Source organism: Alexandromys fortis, unplaced genomic scaffold (genome assembly GCF_014885135.2).
Source record: "Alexandromys fortis isolate MF-2015 unplaced genomic scaffold, M_Fortis_MF-2015_v1.1 scaffold_3, whole genome shotgun sequence".
NCBI classification, from domain to species: domain Eukaryota; kingdom Metazoa; phylum Chordata; class Mammalia; order Rodentia; family Cricetidae; genus Alexandromys; species Alexandromys fortis.
In genome coordinates, this window is record NW_026067909.1 from 12,943,913 (window position 1) to 12,968,970 (window position 25,058).

Consider the following 25,058-nt stretch of genomic DNA (forward strand, 5'->3'; position numbering starts at 1 on the left):
CCAGCAACCTCCTAAGTGGCAGACACCATACTCAGAGTACCTTCATTGAGGAACACATCCAGATACCCCAAATCACAGTGCCGGGGTTATGTGAGCAGTAGAGGGCACACAGGCCAAGACTGTTACCTTGACATCTGGAGATGCTCTTATTTCTATTTTTTTCAGTACAAATGAACCCGTCCTCATTTCATTTCTGTTGCTGTGATAAAACACCCTGACCGAAGGCAGCTTAGGAGACAAAAGGGTTTATTCTGCTTCCAAGTCCAGTCCATGAGAGATGAGAAGTCAAGGCACAAGCTTGAAGCCATCACCTCCAACAAAAACACACAGCCAGGGAAAGGCAGCAGGAACCATGGAGGGCTCTGCCTGCCGACTCCTTTTCGGGCTCATGTTTGGCTGGCTTTCTTTTATAGCACAGGATCACCAAGCCCTATTGTGTATGCCTTTAATCCTGGCACTGGGGAGTCAGAGGCAGGTGGATCACTGTGAGTTCCAGGAAAGCCAGGACTATATAATGAGACTCTTTCCCAAAGACAGAAACAACAAACAAAAATTAGCCAGGCTTCACCTGCCCAGGGAATGGAGCCACCCACTGTGGGCTGGGCCTCCTACATCAATTAACAATCAAGACAACTCCCCACAGACATGGCTATAGGCCCTGATACTCTGAGCTCTTCCTCAGCAGAGACTCAGGTGACTGTGGGCTATGTTGAATTGACCATTAAAACAGGATCCAACTCAGAGAGAGCCTCTTTCATGCCAGGCCAGCCCCCTGCCACTCACTTAGCTACTATATCCTAGTCCTGTTCTTACGCTTTTTTTTTTGGGGGGGGGGGAGATTTTCGAGACAGGGTTTCTCCGTAGCTTTTGGTTCCTGTCCTGGAACTAGCTCTTGTAGACCAGGCTGGCCTCAAACTCACAGAGATCCGCCTGCCTCTGCCTCCTGAGTACTGGGATTAAAGGCATGCGCCACCACTGCCCGGTGTTCTTACGCTTTTAAACCACTAAGTATTAATTAATTAATTGGCTGACTGGTTGGTCAGTTTTGAGACAGGGTATCACTCTGTCATGCTGGCTGACCTCTAACTCTCTGACTGGTTAGATCAGGATGACCTAGAGCTCACAGAGATTCACCTGCCTGTGCCTTCTGAGTTCTGGGATTACAGGCATGCGCCATCACTTCCTGGCTAGATTTTTCTTTTAATGTACATGTGTGTTTGAGTATTGGAAGCAGAGGAATAGGGACGTAAAGGCCATCTTTAGCTACAAATTGAGTAGCCTGGACTGAATGAGATCTTGTCTCAACAAAAAACAAAAACAAACAAAAATGCTGGGAGTGATGGTTCACACCTTAATCCCAGAATCCAGAATTCGGTGAACAGAATCGAAAGGATCTCTAAGAGTGCAAGGCTACACTGGTCTACGTGGTGAGTTCCAGGCCAGCCAGGGGCTACATAGTGAGTCCCTGTCACAAAAGAAAAGCAAGGAATTTGGAGGCAGATTCAGGCCACTAGGGAAGAGCTCCACAGCCAATGGCTTCGATAGCCACCTTCGATGTTCTGTGTCCTCAGGCTGGAAAGCCACAGCTGTGCTAGCTGCCTTGTGCCTGCAGCTCCCAGACTGTCTTCTCCCTGTGTCTGAACACATCCCTTTTCTTTATGTCTGCGCCCTGATCTCTACCTAAAAGAATACCAGCTCTGTGGGATCAGGTCCCATAATAGTGGCCCCGTCCTACTGCATCATGAGCTACTGGGGGCTAGGCCTCCAGCATTTGGAGACCCGGTCCCCTAGAACAAAACCTTCTCATGTGCAGTACACAGAGTCACCCCCTGGCTTCTCCTCTAGTCCTCAGGGCTTGGTAGCCTGTCCACATCCCAGGTTAGGAAGTGCAGAGTGGAGGGCATACCTGTGAAGACGGATGAGGTAGAGCAGGGCCTCAGCACTTCACCACAGGTGAGCCTGAAGAGAGGTTCAGGCCCTTGAGCCAATCACCTAAAAAGGTCAGTGCCCCCTGACCTGCCTTCGCATGATGAGGTGAGAGTTTCCCTCCCATTCCCCAGGGAGCCCTGGATTCTCCCAAGCCTCTTGAACCAGTCCAGGAGGTTTATAGAGAGGCAAGCAGCCCTGGAGAAGACCCCAACCCTCCTGAGCCCCTTTGAACCTCTCCAGGGCCGGGCTTATTTGTACTTCAGAGCTAATGTCATTAAGGTTACATTTGCCACCAGAATATGCTGATGACTTCAAATAGCCCCGAATTGCCTTCCAGAGGGAGAGTAGGGCCACAGAGAGGCTAGCCAGAGTTGCTCTGCCTCCCTCAGACTCAGAAGAGCACGGGGTGGGGGTGGGGGGCTCCAGAAAGATCTAAGCCTGGGCCCAGCCTAGGTTCACCCTGGGCCCCAGATTGTCCAGAAGACTTGGGAAGGCATATGTGCTGAAGCAATGTTTTCTCCTGGACCCCCATCCACCTCCCACCCTCATATCCTCCCCGCAGGTAGAGACTACAATGGATGGATGGATGGATAAGCCATGTCACTCCAGAGTCTCCTGAGGCCTTCTCCTAGCAGACAAGAATTTGTGAATGTCTAAAAATGGGCCCCATCCATGCTGATGCTGAGGACTCTGAGGATGTGTGTGTGTGTGTGTGTGTGTGTGTGTGTGTGCTTCCTGTGAGGTCACACGAGGCTCTAGTTAGTGGTTTTGAACAACACAGACTTAAGTTCCTCGTAGTCCTGGCAGCCAGCAGTTGGCAGTGGAGTGGGCAGGGCTGTATCCCTCCCCAGGTTCCCAGCAGATTCTTTCTTGCCTGCCCCTGAAGCTCCTGGGCTCCAGGACTGGGTGCTGATGACTGTCCCCCGGTGCCTCCCTCCCCTTCTCTGAAAGGGCACCTGCTGCTAGATTTAGGTCTGCTCAGAACCCAGTATGATATTCTTGAGAACTTCAGCAATGTTGCCTCTGCAGAGCCCCCATTTCCGAGAAAGGTTCCAGAAGCTAAGAGGTAGACTTATCTTTTGGGGAGTAGCAGGGTGAACATCCTGCTTCCTACAACTGGGGAAACACTCCCTATCCCAGCTCCATCGACCTGACTGGGCTGTGCATGGAGCAAGCATAGACCTGGCCTGCAGCCCCAGGCACAGGGAACAGAGGAGCTGGCCCTGTGTGAAAGTGTCCGGGGATTAAAGCAGAGACCACACCATACTCAAGTGGATCACTAAACACTGGACTCAGCGGGGCCAGAGCAAGAGAGCAAGCCCTGCAAGCTCTCTCTGTCCAGCCAAGCCCCAGGGCCTTTGCACTTCATTGCCTCAAAGGCTGTCTTTCCTGAGCCCTGCTGAAGCAGGCCTCCCAAGCCCACACATCTATCTATCTTTCTACTCTTTATGCCTCTGCCACAGGCTCTGAGCCTGTAAGAGCGGGGTCCCATCTCTGCCTGCTTTGCTGAAGCACCCCAGCATCTAGAGCAGGAACCAGCATGCTGGAAGGACAGGACAAAGGTTTGTGGCGTGAATGAATGAGCATGAACAAGAAGGCCAGGATCTGGTCCCAGGCAGCTCTGGTCTGAGGGAATACTTCTAAACCTTGCCTTCCTTCCTGTTGGGGGTGAAGGCCTGGGTCTGTTTGGGGGACCCCTGGTGTCTGTTCCTGCAGAGCTGAGGTTGGCTAGGTAAGACCCAGGCAGCCCCCTGAGAGCATCAAGCTGCCTTCACACCTGGTGCAGGGCTCAGGCTGGCCGTTTGCTGGTGTGTGCAGTGCCCAACTAGGGCCCTTTTGGTGAGAAATGTGCATTTTCGCGAGCAACCTGGCCCAGGAAATCCCTGGCTATTCATGTGCTAACGCAGGGTCTTGTCCCTAATGGCTGCCACAAACAGGAACCAGAAGGAACGCTGAGGGGCCAAGGTTTGCCAGGAAGCCATCCAGGGGGCCGAAGGCTCTCTTCCACAAGCTCCTGCCCCGCAGGGAGGCCATGGATGTCAGAACCCTTTATCCCTCACCCTCAGTTTTGGGCCTCAGTTATTCCAGTCAGCGTGTGACATGGTGCTCAGGGAAGCCCAGTCAGGTCACATGGTTTCCGTGAGACATGGGCCAGTGGCCATATCCTCTCCTAACCTCCCTCTTCTTACTTGTAAAATAAGTCCCTGTTGCTCTTGTCCTCAGCATCAGGTTCTGAACAAACAAGGTTGGAGAAATGGGTCCCCGGCCTGTGGCACTATGGTTCCCCCCCCCTCCCCCTGCCGCCGCCGCTGGTAGAACTAACTCCAAATGTTCAACAGTCTGGTCTTCAGAGAGAGTTTGTCCAGTTCTCTGACAAACTGCTGCTGTCCGTCATCCCAACACTCAGGACACTGAGACAGGATATTCATCTGAGGTAATCCTCAGCTACCTAGCAAGTTGGAGGCTACCTTGGGCTACATAAGACACCATTTCAAAAACAAGTAACATCATAAGCATCTTCCAAGCCAGGTTGCTAGGTTATCGGAGGCCGAGACGCAGCCCCGCCTCCTGTTTTGTTTTGTTTCCCCCAGGAAGTTGTTTCTCAGCTCTTCTTTCTGGAGCCACATGGATTCTCCCACGCTCCTGTCTCAGGGATTGTATTGCAAAGGGACAATGACCCTCCCAATGGGGCTAAGAGTGGTGAGAAGCCTGGACAGGGCTTTAATCATGGCTGAGGGACTGTGCTCATGTATAGAGAACATCGGAGGGATTGGAAGGAGCATCCAGTGTGGGCACAGCCAGCAGTGGCATCATTCTGGCCTCCTTCTGTGGTCTCCTCCTCCTGGTCACCACCCTGTCCTTGCCTGATCTATGATTCTCGTGGACCGTCGGCATGCTGACTCTGGACACACAGCCCTCTGAGCTCACTGTACCCTTCCGCTGCCAGGGGCTCCTTCAGCTTGTGGTGAGCTGAGGAGTGGTCAGACCAGAATGGGGCCTGAGCCCCTGGCAGGGAACTGGTGGTAAGAAAGAAAATAAGAAAATGGGACATTGTCTTAGAAGTAGTGAGAGCCAATGAAGGAGATGGGGGTTTCTGGGGAATGCTCCAGGTGCACCAGGAAGCTGTGCTCAGGAGAGGCCCAGAAGCCAGCAGGGAGTCAGCAAGCACTTCCAGGGTGGGCAAGGTGCTCTTAGTGCAGGACATAGTGGGCTGGGGACTGGATCGGAAAAGTTCCAAGATAGCCGTAGGAAAGGATGTTGGGGTGGCAGAAAAAGGCCAAGGGTGTGGGGGACCCTTGCCAGCCCTGAACACCCACTAGGAGTGACACCTGAGCTGTTGGGCTGTTTGAAGCAGGGCAGGGGCCTTGGCTACTTGGTAGGCAGAATCTGTCCTGAGACCAGGCTGCGGGGAGCAGGACACCGAGACCAGCCTTGTTCTCTTGCAGCAGCAGGGACCAGGAAATGACAAGTGTAGGGAAGCAAGGAGGGAGAGTGGCCACGCGGGACTCAGCACGTACCGCAGAGGGCAATGACGACTCCCATCCCCATCCCCGTACAATCCCCCACTCCACCCAAGTTGGGCCAGAGGGACTGTGCTTCAGCTCAGAGCGGCATTTGTTTGTTTCTTTGCCACGGACAGTTTATTTTCCGGCTTTTAAAGGCACCCACCTCCCTTGTCATGAGCTCACAAACCGAAGAAAGAACGCCAGGAATTTCCCAGCAGGACAAGGGCCCACGGACAGGCTGTCTCACAGCCAGGCATCTCCATCCGGCCCCCTCACCCCTGCCAGCCCAGCACCCTGAGGCTCAGAGCCAGCGGCAGCCCCGAGGGAGGCCTTGTGGGTCCTATTGGAGCTGATTCTGGACTCTGCCTTCTATGTCTGTTTTTTAAGAGATCCTTGGATAGGTCCCTCAATCACTGTCTGAGCAGTCAGTATCCAGCAGTGTGGTGGCTGCGCAGGCAGAGACCCTTACAGATATTCTCCCTGGCTTCAGGCCATCAGCTGAGGGCTCAGGGCCCTGAGAGGACAAGACTCAGCAGGCAAAGGGGTGGTGGCAGGCAGAAGCTGGGGATGTCCCTATCCCCCAGAAGAGGGATCTTTGCACCTTTGCAGTATAATCTTGGACAAATCACTTAATCCCTGTCTTCTGTGCTCTGTCCAGCTACAAAACAGTACTTAGGTGGCGTGGGGCCCCTAATTAAGCCAGCTGGCATGGTCCTGGGGGCTTCAGATGAAAGGCCGATTGAAGTACAAAGTCCTGCCCCTGTGAGACACTCCCTGGCCCAGGCAGGGATGCAAACCCTTGGGTAGAGGAGGGAGGGGGTACTCTGCTGTGGGATAAGGCTGGGTCTTGGGGCCACTCACACTAGTTGGGGACACTGTCAGGCCCTGAGAGGCATCTCTGAGCTGCACTTCTTGAAGCCACCTCTTTCCTGTCCCCTCATTCTGCCTCCTGCAGAGACTGTGGGACCACCGTTGCTGACTACAGACAGATGCTGCATTTGAAGCTCTGACATCTGGGCCAGGCCAACTGATCCGCTGTCCCCACATAGGGCCACCTCTGCCCTACTGTTCTTCGGTGCTGGTGGCCTGACCTCTGCTCTTCTTAATTCCTGTGGTCTTCTGAAGCCAGTTTAAGATGATCCTTGACTACATAGCAAGTGCAAGATCAGCATGAGCTACATACATGAGACCCTGTCTTAAAACATCAAAAGCTCAAACAACAGCAACAAAATCAACACTTTGGTAGTGGAGTTGGGCGTGGTGGCACACACCTGTGATGCCAGCTGCTGAGTGGGCACTAGAAGCCGAGACCTCGGCTACAGCAGGAGAATCTTTCTTTGTTAAAAAGAAGGGAAGAAAAAAAGAGAGTGAGGGAGGAAAGAAAAGCCGTGTATGGTGGTATACACCTTTAACCTCAGTGTTTCTGAGGCAGAGGCAGGTGAGTGTGAGGCTAGCCTGGTCTACTTAATGAGTTCAAGATCAGCCAGAGTTATACAGTAAACAAAACAAAAAAACCAAACCAGGATAAAAAAGGAAGGAAGGATAAAGGGAGTGGGGGTTAAGGTCAGGGGGAGTAGACAGGGAGCCGCTGCATCTGATGGGGAAGGAACTCGAAAGGTGGAAACTATGCTCAGGTTCTATCGGTGCCAGGCTCACTGAGGGCTTTCCTGGGCACACACACGGTCCAGGCCCAGCCTTTCTTCCCTTTGCCAAAATCACACAGCAAATCACTTCTCAAACAGGCCAGGGAAGCACAAGTCCCGCCAGGGAAGCCCGGGTGTTCCTGGGGAACGGAGCTGCTCAGTCCATTCCCATCTGTTCACCCCCAGCCACCCTCCCTTTTCCAGGAAGGGATAGAGAAGCGGACCAGAGGACCTCGGAGTCTCCTGTTGGCCAGGGAGGTAGTGAGACAGACTTCTCACGTCACTCCCTTGTGACTCCGTGGGGCCTCACACCTGCCAGGCACCTGTGCAGGCCCCCGTGAAAGGCAGAGAGGGGAGGGGAGGCCTGGCTCTTTGAATCAGCGCCACTCCCCGCCACCCTTGGTCTTGAGGCAGCAGGCGCCGCTTTCCCCACGTGTCTGACAGCAGGTGCTGGCCGCAGGAGTCTTTTCTGGCAGGATTGTGTCTTCTCCAATCCCACCATAGCCAGTCTGGGAGACCCTGGCAGGCCCTGGCACAGCTTCCCCTTGCAGCAAGCTGGATTCTGACTCGGTAGGTTAGGTTCAACTTCATACAAATGCCAGAGCAGGCTGCAAGCTCCCGTCTGGTAGTACTCTCCAAAATAGGAAGCTGAGAAACTAGACACTTCAAGTAAGAGACTTTCAACCCATGTCACTCCCCACCCAAACTCCCCATGGTGCCCGGGGCACAGAACCTCAGCCAGGCCCTCCCAGTCACACTTCTGGGCTGATCTGCAAGACTCCAGTATTTTCTGCCCCTTTGCACTCGCTCACTATTTTCCTCCGTGTCTTCACAAGGCGGGCTCCCCTCTCGTGGAGATCTGTCTGGACCTTTTGGCTTAGCTCACCTTCGTTCCTAAATGACAACCCTCAGCACAACCCGTACCAGCTCCCATTTGTTTCCTCCCAAGCGCACTTGTCTCTGTCCCACGTCATCTCTCACCTAGGCTCTCCTAACTCCCACGGAGCCCAGAGTGTCTATTGCTGTCTCCGTTAGAGAACACAAAATAGGTACTTGATAAGTATTTTGGGGATGTATGGGTGTGTAGGAAAATGGAAGTTGCTAGTCCCCCAAATTTAGCCTTTTGCCCCAGGTTTTCAATGAGGATGAGGATGCCCCTGACTTCAAATGTCAATTTGTTTTAAACTAATTACCAGAATCCATAGTTATCTCTTGGCTTGACCTGAATTAATAAGACAAACCTGGTTCTTTGGAATTAACATTCCCTGAAGTTCAGCTCAGAGACAAATGAAAAAAATAAAATTAAATTAAAAAATCCCCTCCTTAAAGCCAGGCGGTGGTAGTGCACACCTTTAATCCCAGTACTCAGGAGACAGAGGCAGGTAGATCTCTGTGAGTTCGAGTCCGGCCTGGTCTACAGAATGAGTTCCAGGCCAGCCAGGGCTACATAGAGAAACCCTGTCTCTAAAACAAACAAACAACAAAAACCAAATAAATAAATAAATAAAAATACCCTTCTTAACCCCCCCCCTCCAGGTTTCCACACCCAACACCAAAGAAAGACTTAAAGGAGCATCCTGGGGTTGGGATGAGTCAAATCCAGGGAGAAGAGCAGAGCCCAGCACAGCACTGGGCCCCTCTGAGAGCGGCTGTGCCGGTGTCTGTAATGCTGGCAGTCCAGCCTTCTAGACGCTCCTGGAAGGACCGCCACTTCAAACACCCAGTTCTGCCCAGTGCCTGCAGCCTCCGTGTATTTCAAAGGCACAGCCAGTAGAACTCTCCCTGTAATCATTAGGCCCCAACTTGCCTTTAATGGACCATTTAAGGGGGATGTGATAGAGAACACTCCTGATCATTACCGTGTTCTGAAGGCCTGGAGCCCACCTGGAGGGGCTCGCAGGGCAGCCACCTGAAGTGCCAGCTCTCAGTGGGATGACAGTCGAAGGAGCAGGACCCTGTCTGGCAATAGTCCTGACCTGTGGTGGAGGCCATGGCCGTGAAGGTGGCGAGGCCTACCCGAGAGTCATTTTCTGCATGGGAACACTGACTCCTACTCAGCCAGCTCCCTACTTGGTGTGAGTGCGCGCTCAGTCAAGCACCTTGCCTTGCTGGGTCTCTTTTCCCAATGTGGGTAGGAGTAACTCAGCAGCCTGCAGCTCTGCTCTGAAGCACAGGCCTTCACACACGTCAAACAGCAAAACCAATGCTCAGCTGAATCGTGATCCCCAAAATTCGTGTCTGTATGGAGCATCAGAATGTCACCATTGCAAGTCAGGCTTATACCTAGCACTCAACACGTGTGAGGCTGAGGTGGATCGATTTGGTTCATATTATGAGGGCTAGGAAGCAGAGATGACAGAAAGGGGGTCCTGGATAATCTGTTTCCAAGGGCCTGTTCCAGGAACCTTCCTCCTTCAGCTAGGTCCAATTTCCTGTAAGTTCCACGGCCTTCCAAAATAGCAATACCATGCATATCATTTCAGATACAGATGATCCCAGTGTGCATTGTAACTTCCTCGTGGGACAGGAGGGAGGAGAGATGAACTGGCCCTGAAGCAAGGTGTACAAACACAAGCATGTATGTGTACATGTGTGTGTGCATGCATGTGTGTATGTGTTGAATGTGCACATGTGTGCATTCGTATGTGAAGGCCAGATGTCAAGTCAGGGGTCATCTTCACCTCCTCTTTTTTTTTTTTTTAAGGTTTATGTGTTTTTCTATTTTTTTCTTTTTTAAAGATTTATTTATTATGCATACAATGTTCTGTTAACATATATACACCAGAAGAGGCACCAGATCTCATTATAGATGGTTGTGAGCCACCATGGGTTGCTGGGAATTGAACTCAGGACCTCTGGAAGAGCAGCTAGTGCTCTTAACCTCTGAGCCATCTCTCCAGCCCTATGTGTTTTTATTTTGTATGTTACGAGTGTGTGTCTGCATATAAGTCTGTACACCTTGTACACACAGCAGTACCAGCTGAGACCAGACGAGGGCATCAGATTCCTTGAAATTGGAGTTATAGATCCATCTCAGAGAGAGACTCACTGAACCTGGACCTCAACAATTCAGTTTTGCTGGCTATCCAATGGACTCCAGGAATCCCCCTGTCTCCGCCTCCCCAGTGCTGGGCTCCAGTGTGTGCCATTATACCCAGCTATGGGTGCAAGGGATCCAAACTGAGTAAACATCTCCCAGTCCCAAGATGGGCATCGAGAGCTAAGTTTAGGGGAGGCAGGCCATAGAGCAAGAGATCAGAGAAACCCTGCAAATACCCCGAAAAGACTGGCCACGAAATCAAAGCAAAGTGGAGGTCATAGCCAGATCAGGTCATTGCCTCTGTGCTCACCCCTCCCCCACTGCAGACGCAGTCACCAGCCCTGCCCAAGCCTCCTTTGGGTTGAGGAGGAGTGAGCAGCCATCAGGGCTCAATTCACTGGGCGAAGAGGTCATATTGGTCATCGGCCCATCTTATCTTACATGAAGGAGAACCTAGGTCCTTAGCAGACCCCAGCTCGAGCTGTCTTCAGATGTCAGGGCTGGGGAAACAAGTCATCTAGAGAATGGAGAGGCCATGGGCGACGCCCGCAGAGCCTCGGGCAGCTGAGGAGTGGCATATTCCCGCAAAGGTCACTGGTCTGGAATTCCTCTGCTGCCGCTCTGCCACCAAGGGCCATGAAAGTCTTCATTCTTCCTCTCCCAGAAGTGCAGCTTAAAGTGGCTCTCTCTCTCCCTCCCTCTTGTCTTTTTCCTTTAAAAAAAAAATCTTGTTTTATTTTGTGTGTGTGTGTGTGTGCGCGTGTGTTGCCTGCGTGTAGGTCTATGCCTTCAGAAGGCATGTGATTCTTTGGAGTTCCGACAGCTGTGCACTGGTACGGGGATTCCTATTACTGTCCCTTTCTACACCCCTGCCTTGGGGGGTGCCGAGGAAGTCAAGGTCTGCCAGGAGCAAAGAGACTTTCTTCCAGCTGGCCTGCCCCCTCAGTGCATTGCGTCATGCACCCTCAACAGGCCTTGGTGGACTGCAGGCTCCCTAGTCATCTGTCCAACAGGCTCTACAAGGACCAGAAGGCCCTAGTCTGAGCCAAGGCCATCAGATGACGAGGGTTCATCCTGCCATGGAGGGCCTCACAGATCAACCAGGAGACAGGAACGTCAAAGGTCACCTGCTCACAGTGGACACCGGACCCAAGAACCAGAGGAACACTGAAGATAATGGCCTTGAGAGGGCCTGAAGGAGTCATGGAATCCCCCCCAAAAGGGGCCTGCTTGTGGGGTGGTCAGTCATGTCTCAGCATCTCTGTGGTGTTGAGGGCCAAGAAGCAAGATTTCCTGCTCTCTGCCATGTACCCCAGACCTGCAGCTCACTAGTCTCTGGGGAGTCTCCTGTCTGTGCCTCCTGGGATTACAGACACAAGCACCACATCTGTCTTCGTGTAGGAACTGGGCCTCAGGACTTGGCCCTCCCTCTTGTGCAGCCATTGCTCTACCTACTGCTTGTTCATTTCTTCTTTGCCCCCTTCCAGCCCCAGCCCTTCACACACAAAACTAAGGTTACACTCAAGCTTTGGCTGTCCCTGACAAGTGCCCAGTGTGGACCTTGTGTAGACATCCCTATCACTGAGTGTCAGAGGCAGAATCAGGGGCTACATGAGCTGCAGGGCCTTTGGGGCATGTTGCCATGGGGACTTTGGTGGCCCTAGGGGTACCCCTCCCTGTTCCTCGATGTCCGGAGAGAAGACTGTGTCTTCCACTCAGCTGGCAAGCAGACTCTGACCATGGGATGGGGGAGGGGGCTGTGTCGCGTCTGTCTGTCTCCTTACTAGCCTTCTGCTTCTCTGCTTCTCAAATGGTCCCTTAATTGGCCATTTGTCCTCTAAATTAGGGGTGATTAGGATCAACCCTTAAGCAATATTTCAGATGGTGGCCAAGGGGTCTGAAGTTTCTTACTGGGGTCCCAGGGTTCCTCTGACTTGGTCACAAAGAGGTCAGCCCTCTGGTCTGGCATGGATGTCTGGATGACCTCACTGGAGAGACTTGGGGCGGTGGCTTACTGGACAGTGCCAGGGCATGCAATGGGCAGGCATACTTCCATGCCAGGTCCTCCTGTGCCCCCATGTCCTGGGCTCTACAGGGTGCAGCCCCAGATGGAAGCAACACATGGACACTGGGCCCAGAACGCTCTTCCTGCCTGCTGTTGGGACCTGGGCGAGCCTATGAAAGCCTCAACAACGGGGTCAGTTGTAGCCTCCACAGTGCTAAGTGCCATCAGAGGGACAGCTACGCCAAGATCCTAGGTGGGCAACTGGGTCTTTCAGTCCCCAGGCCAGTCTCTAGGCCAGGAGTTCACAACCTATGGGTTGCGACCCCTTTGGGGTCACATATCAGATATTTACATTACAATTCATAACAATAGTAAAATTAAATTTATGAAGTGGCAATGAAATAATTTTATGGTTGGGGGTCACCACAACATGAGGAGCTGTAGTAAAGGGTCGTAGCATGAGGAAGGCTGAAAAACCACTGCTCTACAGAGATTTATCAGGCTTAATTGGCCCAGGGAACTTCCAGGGCTCCTATCATTTATTCACCCTCATCCTGGACCTGAGTACAAGGTTGTGAGAACGTGTGTGTGTGTGTGTGTGTGTGTGCATGTTTATGCATGAGCCTGTGTGTCTCTGGACTGTCTGCACCTGTATGCACACACACAGGTGGGCAAGATCCCACACATCTGTCCCAGCAGGCAGGCAGGCAGGCCTCGTACAGCTGTGCAGGTTGGGGCCTGCACGAGGACTCCTGGCTTCTGGCCAGTGTTCCCCCTGCTTGTCATGCCATGTGCCCAGCATGAGCGGCTTTTCCCCCCTGCAGCACAAACGCGGGGCAGTGGGCAAGACTTCAGAGCTGCCAACCCTTTCCTTTGTGCCAACCAGGCTCACAGGCCTGTTCTGGCTTTCGCCCCCACTCCTCACACCTGTTTCTCTAACTCTCTTATCAGCGTGAATTTGGGACTGTCAGCTCTCAGTGTGTTCCCACAGGGCCAGACAGTGGTGTCACACAGATAGAATTCATGTGGGGTGTCTCCAGTGCCCTAGGCACGACCCAAAAGACCAGGCCAGTTTCTGCCCGCAGTAACAAGAAGTTCTGCGTGGGTCCAGATGCCACCAGCCTCCATGAGTTTACCACCACAGGGGGTGACCACTAGGAAGCTGAGGAGAGGGTCATGTCATGTGGCCACTGAGCTGGCCAGGGATGCACACCCTACATTAGGCTCTTTTAACACCTACAACTAGCCTACAACTAGCAGGCTCTCTTATTCCAGCATTTGGGGAAACTGAGGCAAGAAGATGGAACATTTTTGTTTGTTTGTTTGTTTTTTGAGACAGGGTTTCTCTGTGTAGCTTTGGAGCCTGTCCTGGCACTTTCTCTGTATACCAGGCTGACCTTGAACACACAGAGATCCACCTGCCTTTGCCTCCCAAGTACTGGGATTTAAGGCATGGGTCACCACCATGTATGTGGGCTACAGAATAAATTCAAGGTTAGCCTGGGCTACTTAGTAAGACTACGCTGAAATAAAACAGAAAGAGAGGTGTGGATTAGCTCAGTGTGTAGTGCCTTGAGTTTAACTCCAAGCATTGAAAACAAATAAACAATAAAATAAATAAACAAATGCCTCTTGAAACTGTCCTAGGAGGGAGACAAGTCACAGGCCATGTCATCTGGGGCATCCCCACAAGTTTTTCTTCTGGAAGAGCTCAGAGAAGACCACAGCACTTGGTTCCTGGCCCTGCAGGACCTTGGTGGGTTGGCCTTGCTTCAGGCTCAGCTCCTCGTGGGAAATGCAGGACTTTTCTCCCCACAGCAGATAGGATCCCTGCGCTGCTTAAATTTCCAGCAGCCACAGCACAGTAGGCGCATGAAGAACCTGAGGCTGTGATCCCTGTGGGACAGGAGGTGACAGTCTCATATGGTGTAGGTGCCCAGTGTCGGTGCGTAGGCAGGTGTTGGCCGACTCTGTTACCCAGCGCCAGCTCCTCAGAGGCTCCACAGCACCTGGAATGTGCCTGAATAGCCCCTCTGATGCTGCCTCTGAAATCTAACTCCACCCGCGACCTCTGACCCTTTCAGAGCCCAAGACCACCTTCAGTCCAGGTCCCCAACCCGGGAGCCTGAAGCCATCACCTTGTGGAATGCCACACCTCAGAAAAGTAGCAGCCCCCTATAAATTGGCCCTTAGTGTCCCCAGCTGCCATCACCTCTGGGCAGCTTCTGGGCCTCTGAACCTTCTTGAGGGTGTTACTCTGTGTCCAAGTGACAGCTGGCCTCCCAGGGCCTTATAGTTGGCCTGTAGCACCCAAGAAGGACAGTACAGTCCCCTCACCCAGGACAACCTCAGAGCCCTGGTGGCCCAGCCATTTGGCACCAGAGGCCAGGACAAGCATGGCCACACCGTCCTGCACTGCTCAGAGCCAAGAGCCCAGGAAAGAGGCCCCTCCTCCTTGGACTCAGGCCTCCAGGTGTGATCAGGGACCATAAACACCATTCTTCAGTTGTTTGGAGGTGGGAATTAGAGGCCAGCTGTCAAGCCACAGCCCTGCACAGTTTGGCTATGGTCTTCAATCCTTAACATCCAAGTGGAACCGCTTGGTCCCGCCCCTTGGGGCTAATTGGCCCCGCCCCTCAGGCTAATTGGCCCCGCCCCTCAGGGGTCACTGGCCCCGCCCCTCGGGGGGATCCCCTAGCAGCTGGGACAATGAGAAGTACCCTAGAGAGTACAGGGCATTAGCACACAGGGAGACTCTGCGAGTCATGTTAAAATAGATGCCCATTTAGGACAACAGCAGCCAATACCAGGAAGGGACTGGTTACCCCACCGCCCCACCCTATGCCCTTTCTGACCCCAGCCTGGCCTCCCTGCCCCAGGGAACCTTCCTTCTGCCCCTTCACCGATTGCTTTGTAGTTTAACGGCCCAGACACACCTCTCTAGTGAGCTACCTTTCATCTTCAGGCTCTGACTCTCTCTCTCTCTCTCTCTCTCTCTCTCTCTCTCTCTCTGCACATTTTGCCCTTTCTACCTTCATCACATCTCTCAGATCCACACATGTGGGTGTTAAAACTATTTGTGTTTCTTTGCTGTATAATATTCCGCACCACTATTGTCTTTTCCTCTCTGCCATCTCTAGGAATCCATTTGGGGTCACGGTGATGTCAGAATTTGGGATTCCTCAGTCATGAGGGAAATGTCTGTAGTGGTAGTCAGAGCCAGCAGTCCTTCAGCTGCACCTCACAAAAGCAAAGTAAGAGCTGGGGATGTGGCTCAGTCGATAAAGTGCTTGCAAGGCAACCCTAAGGACCTGAATTCAAGGCCAGGACCCACACAGGAATGCCAGGTGTGGTGGGACCCACTTACAACTCCATCTTTGAAGAGGTGAAGGCAGGAGGATGCCGAGGGGTCTCTGCTAGGCAATTCAGCATTGGTTCAGTGAAAGAGCCTGTCTTAGGGAGCGTTCCTAGGGATGACACCCAGGGTCTTTCTTTGATTTCCACCTGCAAACATACCTTAGCAAGAAAAAGAAGCTGGGCGTGGTAGCGGCATACCTCTAATCCCAGCACAAGGAGGGCAGAGGCAGGCAGATCTCTAAATTTGAGGCCAGTTTGGCCTCAGAACAGGTTCCAAGACAGCCAGGACTACACAGATAAACTATGCTTCAAACAAACAAATATAAACAATTTCTTAAAGAAAAAGAAAGTTAGGGAGAGTTTCTACACACACACAGATTGACACGGGATTCCTCTGTGAGTCACTAAGTCACTAAGAAAAGCGGCCGTCACCAAAATCCTGTTGTCAATGGGCTACAAAAAACCGTGGAGAGAGGAAGGTGTTCCCTGTGTGCCGACAGCTAGTGCCCACTGCACAGGGTCTGTGCTTGGCCCACGATGCGAGTAGTCTACAGGTGTGCTCAGCTCCTGTGCAGAGGCCTTTGGTCTCTCCAGCTGCTGGGATCTGGCTCCGGGTGGCTCTGGGCCCCACCAACCCACTGTCTGTTGTCTTGCCCTGTAGTTCAGGCTGGCCTCAAACTAGCAGCAATCCTCTTTCTTTGGCCTATCGAGCACTGGGATAAGAGGCAGCCAGATTATCCTGTAGCTTTCCAGGCCCGAGCAGATCTGCTGACTTCCCTACCCTCTCTACTGGCCAGGCTCCCTTCGCCCAGCTGTCCATTACAACCGGACTTCCTTCACGCCATGAAAGCCTGAGCTAGGTACTAGAGAGCAGCTGAATTGAAGGGGGAAGAGGTCACTGCCTGCCCTGCGAGGGGATAGTGGAAAAGACGCTACAAGGAGAAAATAAACACACAAATAAAAGGGTCATACTGCACCGTGGTGGGGTTGCAGGCTGGGCAACTCTGGCGATTGGGCTCACCACACTCAATCCTTCGGCGAGCCTCCAGTTATCCAGGCATGACCACCATGATTTCCCACCTACTAGTCCATCCACTGCTGAGTTGTGTGGTGACCACCTGTGCCTTCATACGGCAGGACTTTTGTGTAACCCTGAACCCTTTATCTCACAGGTACCAGCTGCAAGCTTAGCCTCCCCTGTAGCCGCTGTGGTAAAACAAGCCAGTGGGGTGGAGACCGCTGAGCGGTTAAAAGTACTTGCTGGTTACAGAGGACCCAAGTTCCGTTCTGAGCACCCAGGTTTGTAGATTTATAAATTTCTGTAACTCCCGCTCCAGGGGCTCTGACGCCCTCTTCTGGTCTCTGTGGGTACTGCACCAACGAAAGAAACCTGCCAGGAAATGGTAGCCTGCACCTTTAAACCCATTGGCAGAGGCAGGTGGGGATCTCTGTGAGCTCGAGGCCAGCCTCGTCTACAAAGGGAGTTCCAGAACAGTCAGAGTTACACAAATAAACCCTGTCTAAAAAAAAAAAAAAGAAAAAAAAAGACCCTAAATTAAAAAAGAATAAAGAAGCCCTTGGCTGTAAGAGGGAAGGGTAGGGCTTATCCATTCCTGGGTCTTCTCGTGGCTGGCTAGGGGGTATAATTAAAGAGTAAAAGCACCTAGGCCTGGTATGGTGGTGCACACAGTGTGATCCCGCCAGCACTGAGGAGTGAGAGGAAGGTGGATCTCTGGGAGTTTGAGGTCAATCTGGTCTACACACTGAGTTTCAGGCCAGCCAGGGCTACATAGTAAGACACTGAGACACTGAGCCAAAAAAGAAAGAAAAGAGAGAAAGAGAAATAAGGAGAGGGAGAAAGGAAGGAAGGAAGGAAGGAAGGAAGAAAGAAAGAAAGAAAGAAAGAAAGAAAGAAAGAAAGAAAGAAAGAAAGGGGGACCTCTCCATCACACCTAGAACATCCTACAGAGTAGAGAGCTATCTAGGGGAGACCCAGGCAGCTTCTGGGTCAGAGGAAGTCCTGACCGTCCTGACCTGCTGTGTGTCCTCTAGATCCCCAGTCAGTTCCCCCCCAGCTCGACCGCAGGTGGTAGCCCCAATTTGTTCTCTGCCCATTAGCAGCCTGAACTGGGAGCAGAAGTCTGCAAGCTTTGGGAGCTGACACCCCTATTCTTATTCAATTCCACCCCGCCTCCCTCCACCCCAGTGTCACCTGGCAAACATCTGTCCTGTGAATCAAAGCACTGGGGACTCCCAGGTTTGCCGGGTCCCCGAGGGTCTCGGGAGCCCTTTGGAGACATCAGGCCGGAGCCGTGAAAAGTTAAAAGATTCCTCAGTAGGCACAAAGTGGCCCGGCAAGTGTCTCTGTGAGGTCACAGCCCAGGCCGCTGAGGCAGTGGAGCTGGGACTCAGATTCCACCCCAGGGCAGCGCCTCTGACCCTCGAAGGAAAACACCAGGATGGTTCCGGCCTGAGAAGCCTGACTGGGAGGCCATTGTGCAGGGACCTAGGGCTTTGTTTCGGAGGAAGGTGACATTTCAGGGACGTGTGAGAAGGTGCTGTCCGTGTGCCTTTGACCACTGGAGCTGCACTGACGTCCCCAAATGTGGCTACTCAGTGCTGACTGATGGAGTCACTCAACCACGTCACGAACTCCTTTGTCTGGGGCCCTGGGTCACTTTGAAAATATCGTTTGTAGGTTTCACAGTTTCTGGGCTGTGACGAGGAGAGCAGTCTGTTCACTATGGGGAATGTGAGAGAAAAGACGAGAAATAAGACAGGAAAGAGCTAGCCCCGCTGTCCCCCAGCATCGCTGGAGGCCTTCACCCCCTCAGGGCCACAATACTCATCTCTAGCCCAGCCCTTTGCAGAAACAGGGGTTTGTCGTCTGCTCTGCGCTGGGCTCCAGCGAATGTCTTTGCACATTTAGGATTTTGTTGACGGGCGTTATGGCTGTTTCTGTCTTTGGGTATAAGCACTTGAAAACCTTGCACACAGGCCTGAGCCTGGGGAGCAGTTCTGGGCTCTTCTCTTTCCAGATAAGTGAGGCTCAAAGGCTTTTGTTGGGTCCCATCTTGATCCTGGTGGGAACAGGAGGCTGGAGTGGGGCTAATAGACGTGTCGGCAGGCCCTGGAAAAGGGCAGCCATGCTGGACTCTCCACTGTATCACCTGCCAACCCTCTGAAGTGAGCCAGGCCAGCTGAGTAAGAGGAAGCCTTGTCCTTTAGCTCTCGCTGTGTCAACCTTAAGGGGCCACTCCGTGCACTCTATTGCAAGAGCCTTTCCAGGTGTCCTTGGGGAGGAGCCCAGTACTCTGCAGAAGGCAGGAGCTGGCACAAATACGGGAGCCTCTGCCATCTGTGAGAGACTCACCATCTTGTCGCCTCTGGGGAATTTCTCAGGGGTAGGGAGAGTTGGGGACCCTCTGCTCCACCTCCCTACAGGCCTCCCCTGCTACAGAAAGTCCAGGATCCCATCACAGATGAGAGGTGTAATATGCTGGAGACAGCCAGGGTCAGGCCAGGAATCAGGTTCGGGGAGCCATGACGGTCGGTAGTCACTAAATGAAGGTCCCTTGTAGGGGGACTCTCAGAGTCCGGCCTCCTAGGCCTTGTCAGTTCCCACCAAGATGTTCCTGACTATAGGACCCTCAGACTGCACTCAGGGAGTTCTCTCTCCATACTCTGGGAACCCACTACCCACAACTTCTTCCTCAGGGCAATGCCAGGCTGAATGGTGATCCCCAGGATGCATTCTTCCACCCCCCAAAGTGAATGTCCACATTCAAAGGACCTTTCTGCAGGGAGTGAAAGAGACAACTTCAATAGGCTGGTAAGGGGGCATATGCCTTTAATCCCAGCACTTGGGAAACAGAGGCAGGGGGATCTCTGTGAGTTTGAGGCCAGCCAGAAGTACACAGAGAGACTTTGTCTCAAAAACAGCACACTACACACACACACACACACACACACACACACACACACACACAGAGAGAAAGAAAGAGAGAGAGAGAGAGAGAGAGAGAGAGAGAGAGAGAGAGAGAGAGAGAGAAGCAACATCCTTGCTGAGGGTGGGGCTAATCTCAAAGACATCTAGTCAACAGCAACTCAGGGAGAGCAGGGAAGGAAGTAAACAGACAGACTACTTGGGGATGAAGGCCAAGGGGGACCTGGAGTCAACGAGGCCCAGGAGCAGGTCTCGGCACCTGAAAACGGGTAAGGCTGCCGGTAACCATTCTTTATTTTATTTTAAAGACTTTTGAAAAGATTTATACATAGTTTACTTTATGTGTATGAGTGTTTTGGCTTCATGCATGTGTGTGCACCGCATACCTATTGTATGCCCTGGAACTAGAATTACAGACAGCTGCTAGCTGTCATGTGGGTGTTGGGAACCAAATCCAGGTCCTCTGGAAGAACAGCCAATGCTCTTAAAAGCCGAGCATCTCTCCAGCCCCCACTTATTTATTATTATTTGTTTAAATTTTGTTTGAGATAAAATCTCCTATAGCCCAGGCTGGCCCTGAACTCGCTATATAGCCAAGGATGATGCTGAACTCCTGGTCCTCCTGCCTCTATGTCTCAAGTGCTGGGATGACAGGCACGCACCTCCACACCCGGATCTCTGACTTCCAGCCTTGGGTGCTATGAGGGGCCAATGTCTATGAAAGTCATTGTTAGCTGGGGCCAATGGTCATTTGGCCCCAGCTCTGGAGGGGTCCATAGAGTTCTGTGGCCCCGAGTTTGCTGCTTGCAACTGGTCAGTGTGTGGAAATCATCCCCTCATGATTGGTATAAGGAACAGCAGTCACTCTGGAAGGGCTGTCAGGTGACTTGTGTCCTAAGATGACTGTGGCCATTCTCATAGATGCTGATTGTTGCTGAGCAGAAACTTCTGGAATAGGAAAGGCGCCATGCTGCCCTTAAGGAGGCTCTTCAGTGTGAGCTCTGGAGAGTGGGTAGAGGCTTCTGGAGGTTCTCAGATGCTACCAAGTGTGCCTGTGGTCATAGTCACTCACAGCAAACCCAGCACCAGCTAGAAGAGCAGGAGCCAGACTTCAGCACTGAATCCCTGGAGATGTCACATAAACACACTCGAAGCCACCAGGCCCCAGTTCAAGAGGAACAGAGACTGTAACTAAGTGTCTCACGAGGAAGCATCCAGAAGGATCCCTTAAAACAAACAGAAGGCGTGGGAATCAGGCACTGGAAATGGAGGGATGCATTTCTACCCTGGTGACTCCGCCCACCTTGCTGGGCTCCCCTGGAGCACCACCAGCAAGAGTTCTGCTGACAGTCAGCAGGAGACTGAGCCACATTAAGTTAGGACCACACAGGCCCCAGCTGTGTGGGGCATGCTCGGCACTCGACCCCAGGAGAGCAACCTCCCAGCTGTGACTAGGATTATGCTTTGTCCCCATCGAAACAATTGAGAGCCAGCCCAGCCCAGGGGGCTGTGGGAAGGTACCCTGCACAACCTGAGCTGGGCATTTGCTCTCACACCCTGGTCTGCCCTTGGTGGAAAGCCAGGAACCAGACCAACAGGAAGACCACTTGATCACAACTCGGTGACCGGAGCCCTTAGTGGTGAATCCGGGGATAGCAGGTAGGTGCTGTGAGTCCCAACAGCAGCTCTGCTCAGCCAGAGTTGCTTGGGTGGCTCTGCCTTCCTGCTCCGTGGGCCTAACCTTCTGTAGTCAGGAGTAGACACCCACAGTCTCAGACATCCCCTGCAGCAGGGTCTTCTTGCATTTCCTGGATGGGGAAGCTGAGTCAAGGGCCATTCCCAAGATGCCCAGGGGATCCTCCCATGAGATTTTTGAAGGTGTGATCTAAAATAAAATGTACCCTCTGAGAAGTTTCATTTTCCAAGCTGAAAGGGGTCCTGGAGACAACGGGTGACACCTACTTCTACAATGACAGGTGACGCCTGGAAAACAGTCGGCCGCGCACATTCTGTGTAGTGTCTCGATGAAAAAGAAACAAAACAAAACAGAAGGTTCTAAATTAATGCACGTTTAAGATTCAGATGCAGCCCACTCTGTAAAATTTAGAAATTACACCACAGATTCCACCCTCCACCCTGATATGAAGGGCAAAATACGTGTGTGTGTGTGTGTGTGTGTGTGTGCCCATGCCACGGTGCATACATGAGTGAACCCAGGCAAGCACTTTTATCTGTTAAGTCATCTTGTCAGCCCCTCAGGGCACAATTCTAAGAGTTTTTTTGTTTGGTTTGTTGGTTTTGGTTTTTCAAGACAGCATCTCTGTGTGTATGTGTAGCCCTCGCTGTCCTGGAACTCACTCTGTAGACCAGGCTGGCCTCAAACTCACAGAGATCCACCTATCTCTGCCTCCTGAGTGCTGGGATTAAAGGTATGTGCCACCATCATGTGGTTAATTTTAAGAGTTTTAGCAAATATTTCCCCCATTCATGATATGGAACTTTCTAGTGACCTACAATGACCTTCTTCCCCATGAGTGGTGAGCCACCCCTTCTCCTCGTGACTGCAGACTGGCCTTCCCTTCTACCTGTCTTTCCTGAGTCTGACACTGGATTTTGAAGGAAATAATACAGTCAGCTATGGCAGCTCAGACCTGCAATCCCAGCACATGATAAGCTGAGGCAGGAGGATTGCCTCAAAATCACAGTCAGCCTAGGCTTCCTAGTGATTTCCAGGATAGCCAGGGCTACACAGAGAGATCCTGACTCAAAACAATAACAATAAATAAATAGAGGAATAAATAAATGAATAATTGAAAAAAAAGGACACTAAGCTGGGAGGGAGATTTTGTGGGGTAGCTTTAGGGGAGCTGAAGGGAGGTCGCGGTAGATGGACCATAATTAACACAACTGTCTGGGGCTGGGGCTGATGCACTGACATCAGGCAGCTTATAACCAGCTCCAGAGGTCTGTCACACCTCTGGCCTTTTCCGGGCACCTGCCTTTACCGGCACATTCTCACATACAGACACACATGCACATAATTAAAGAAAGAAGAGGGGGGGGGGGGGGGGGGGAGAGTGCACGCCTTTAATCCCAGCACTAGGGAAGCAAAGGCAGGCGGATCTCTGTGAGTTCGAGACCAGCCTGGTCTACAAGAACTAGGTCCAGGACAGGCTCCAAAGCTACAGAGAAACCCTGTCTTGAAAAACCAAAATAAAGAAAAAAAGAAAAAAATAGTAAGAGACTTTCAAAGGATAAAAAACAAAACAAAAAAAAAAACTTGTTTTTTTCTTTTTAATCAATAGGAAAGCCCCTAAGCCAAGCCCTTCTGGCCATCTGGGCTCGTGAGGGCTCTGAGAAAACAGTAGAGGTCCCAGGAGTCCTGCTCACTGATGCCATCACACTAACTCTGTCAAGTGTCAGCCTGACACAGGCTTAGCAACACACAGGGCACTGGAGATTCAGGAGTTCAGATCTGCGACCAGAAGCTACAAAAGGCAGCCCCCCCCCCTTCCTCTCTCACCTGGAGAGTCTTAAGGTGGCAACAGCACCACCTGCTGGCAAAACAGCTCTCCCCTTTCCTTTTTTCTCACTGGTGTACCGGCAGAAACGGATCGTGAGGGCACACCCCGACATTCTCGGTCTCTATAAGCCTCATTTTTTCTTCAGGACTCACCCCTTACTCCCAGACCATTGCTGAACTACGAAAGACCAGTTATAACCCACTCTCGTTCTGTGTGTGAACAACCCAGACTCTTGTTCTATATATGAAGAAAGGTCTGAGCACTCTATGCCGGTTCTTCCACACCACCCACAAGGCAAGCCCAGAAGCAGGCTGATGCAACTGGCCCAGAGTTCATCAGGTGCCCCGGGAGTGACCAGCTGTGGGTCTGCCGTCACCACAAGCCCTGAGACAGACCATCCTGCCTGTCACACACACAAGGCCCCATCTCCACCTCTCACGGAGGGGCAGCACTGTTACCTTTCAGAGTCCCTGTGTCCCTCTGATCAGAGGTGGGAGTTAAAACCCACCTCAGGAACCCTAAAGACGTTTCTCTGGGCATCCATTACCAACATCGCCAACTCTTCCGGGTGTCTCCGAGAAGGAAGCCGAATGGAGGGAGATACTATCAGCCATATTCCACCCTCCAGCCCAATTTGGGGGGACTCCTCAGTGAAGCCTCTGCCAACCTCCCCAGCACCCCACATTTATCGCGGACATTAAAACGAAAGCGGCAGGAGAGGGCAATTAAGATTAATAGTCTGCGCTGCCGATTGAGAATCACAAAGGGGAAGTAATTAGATTTTACAGGAGGCACCGCTCCCTAAACCAAGCCTCACAGCATGGGAGTCCCCGGTCCAGAGACCCTTCGAGGATGTCTTTTTGTAAAGACTTTCCTGGTGACATTCTCCCAGCGCTCCGTCATTAACGCCAGCCACTGACGGCGTCTGAATGTGGCGTGTTCCTCATTGAGATTCATCAGACCTGCCATCATCCCGCCCCTGCAGACAGACCTCCCATCACCACAGAGCGAGGCCAGTACCTCTTTCCCCAAACCAGCCTCGGGGGCCCCACACCCAGGAGTTGGAAGACTGAAGGCATAATGAGAAAGGATAAGGGTCGAGCCAAAGCCCCCTGCGAGGACCCTTTCTTCCAGGCCGGGGAATTCTCTGCAGGCTGCCTCCTTTCTTTGCAAGAGCGGTTCGCGGAGGGGCCCCTATTCTCCTCCCACCTGACCCGTAGTAGCCAAGCCGCATCCACCGTTGCTCCTAGCTGCCTCCCTCCTCACTGGCAGGAAGCTGTTCCCCCTCGCGCAGACTCGAGGGCCTGACCACCCACACAAGAGGGGACCCGTGGCCTCTGCATGTTGGCCAGCCCACCCTCCTCGAAAACCGCAGCCCCAGTGACTCTCTCCTTGTGGAGATCACGCGCGAGGCAGGCAAAGGACTCGCAGAGCGCGGTTGGCAGCACAGTGGAAGCCGAAACTGGGGCTGAAGCGCCACCTAGTGAGCGCGACGCGCTCCCACGGCGTCTCCACTGTCCAAGGCAAATATCCAGGAAAAGGGGACCTAGATCTGGAGCTGGGAGAATGTGGGAGGGTCGGATCTGCGAGGATAAGCTAAGGGAGAGGACCCAAGACTCAAACTGGAGGCCAACGAGGCAGAGTTCTAAAAGCCTGGCTGTCTCTAGTGACCGTCTCAAGCGCATCCCTCTGAGAGCCCAGGACCGGGAGACCTCAGTAATTAATAGTGAAATTAAAACCGCCTATTCTATAATAACCACCAGGATGATACACATTGAACAATTGCTCCCCGGGGCGCGGTGGCCAAGCAGAGTGGGGGCTCCTCCTTCGGCAGATCTGGTCGACTTGGGCGGGGTCACTGGGCTGGGCCTGAGAGGGTGTGTACGGGGGGGGCGGAGACTTGATGCAATTAGGAGGAGAAATGCTCTGATGCCACGGTCACCTACCCGCGGGCCCGCGGGATAAAACGTATATAAGGCGGCGTGCCCGAAGCTACAGAGCCGTCGGAGCAGCAGCGCTGCGCGCCCCGCGCCGCAAGCGCCCAGCTGCCTTGTTGGCCACGGACTCTGTGCGCCTGCCATTTGCGCTGCACCGCAGCCTCCACGCCA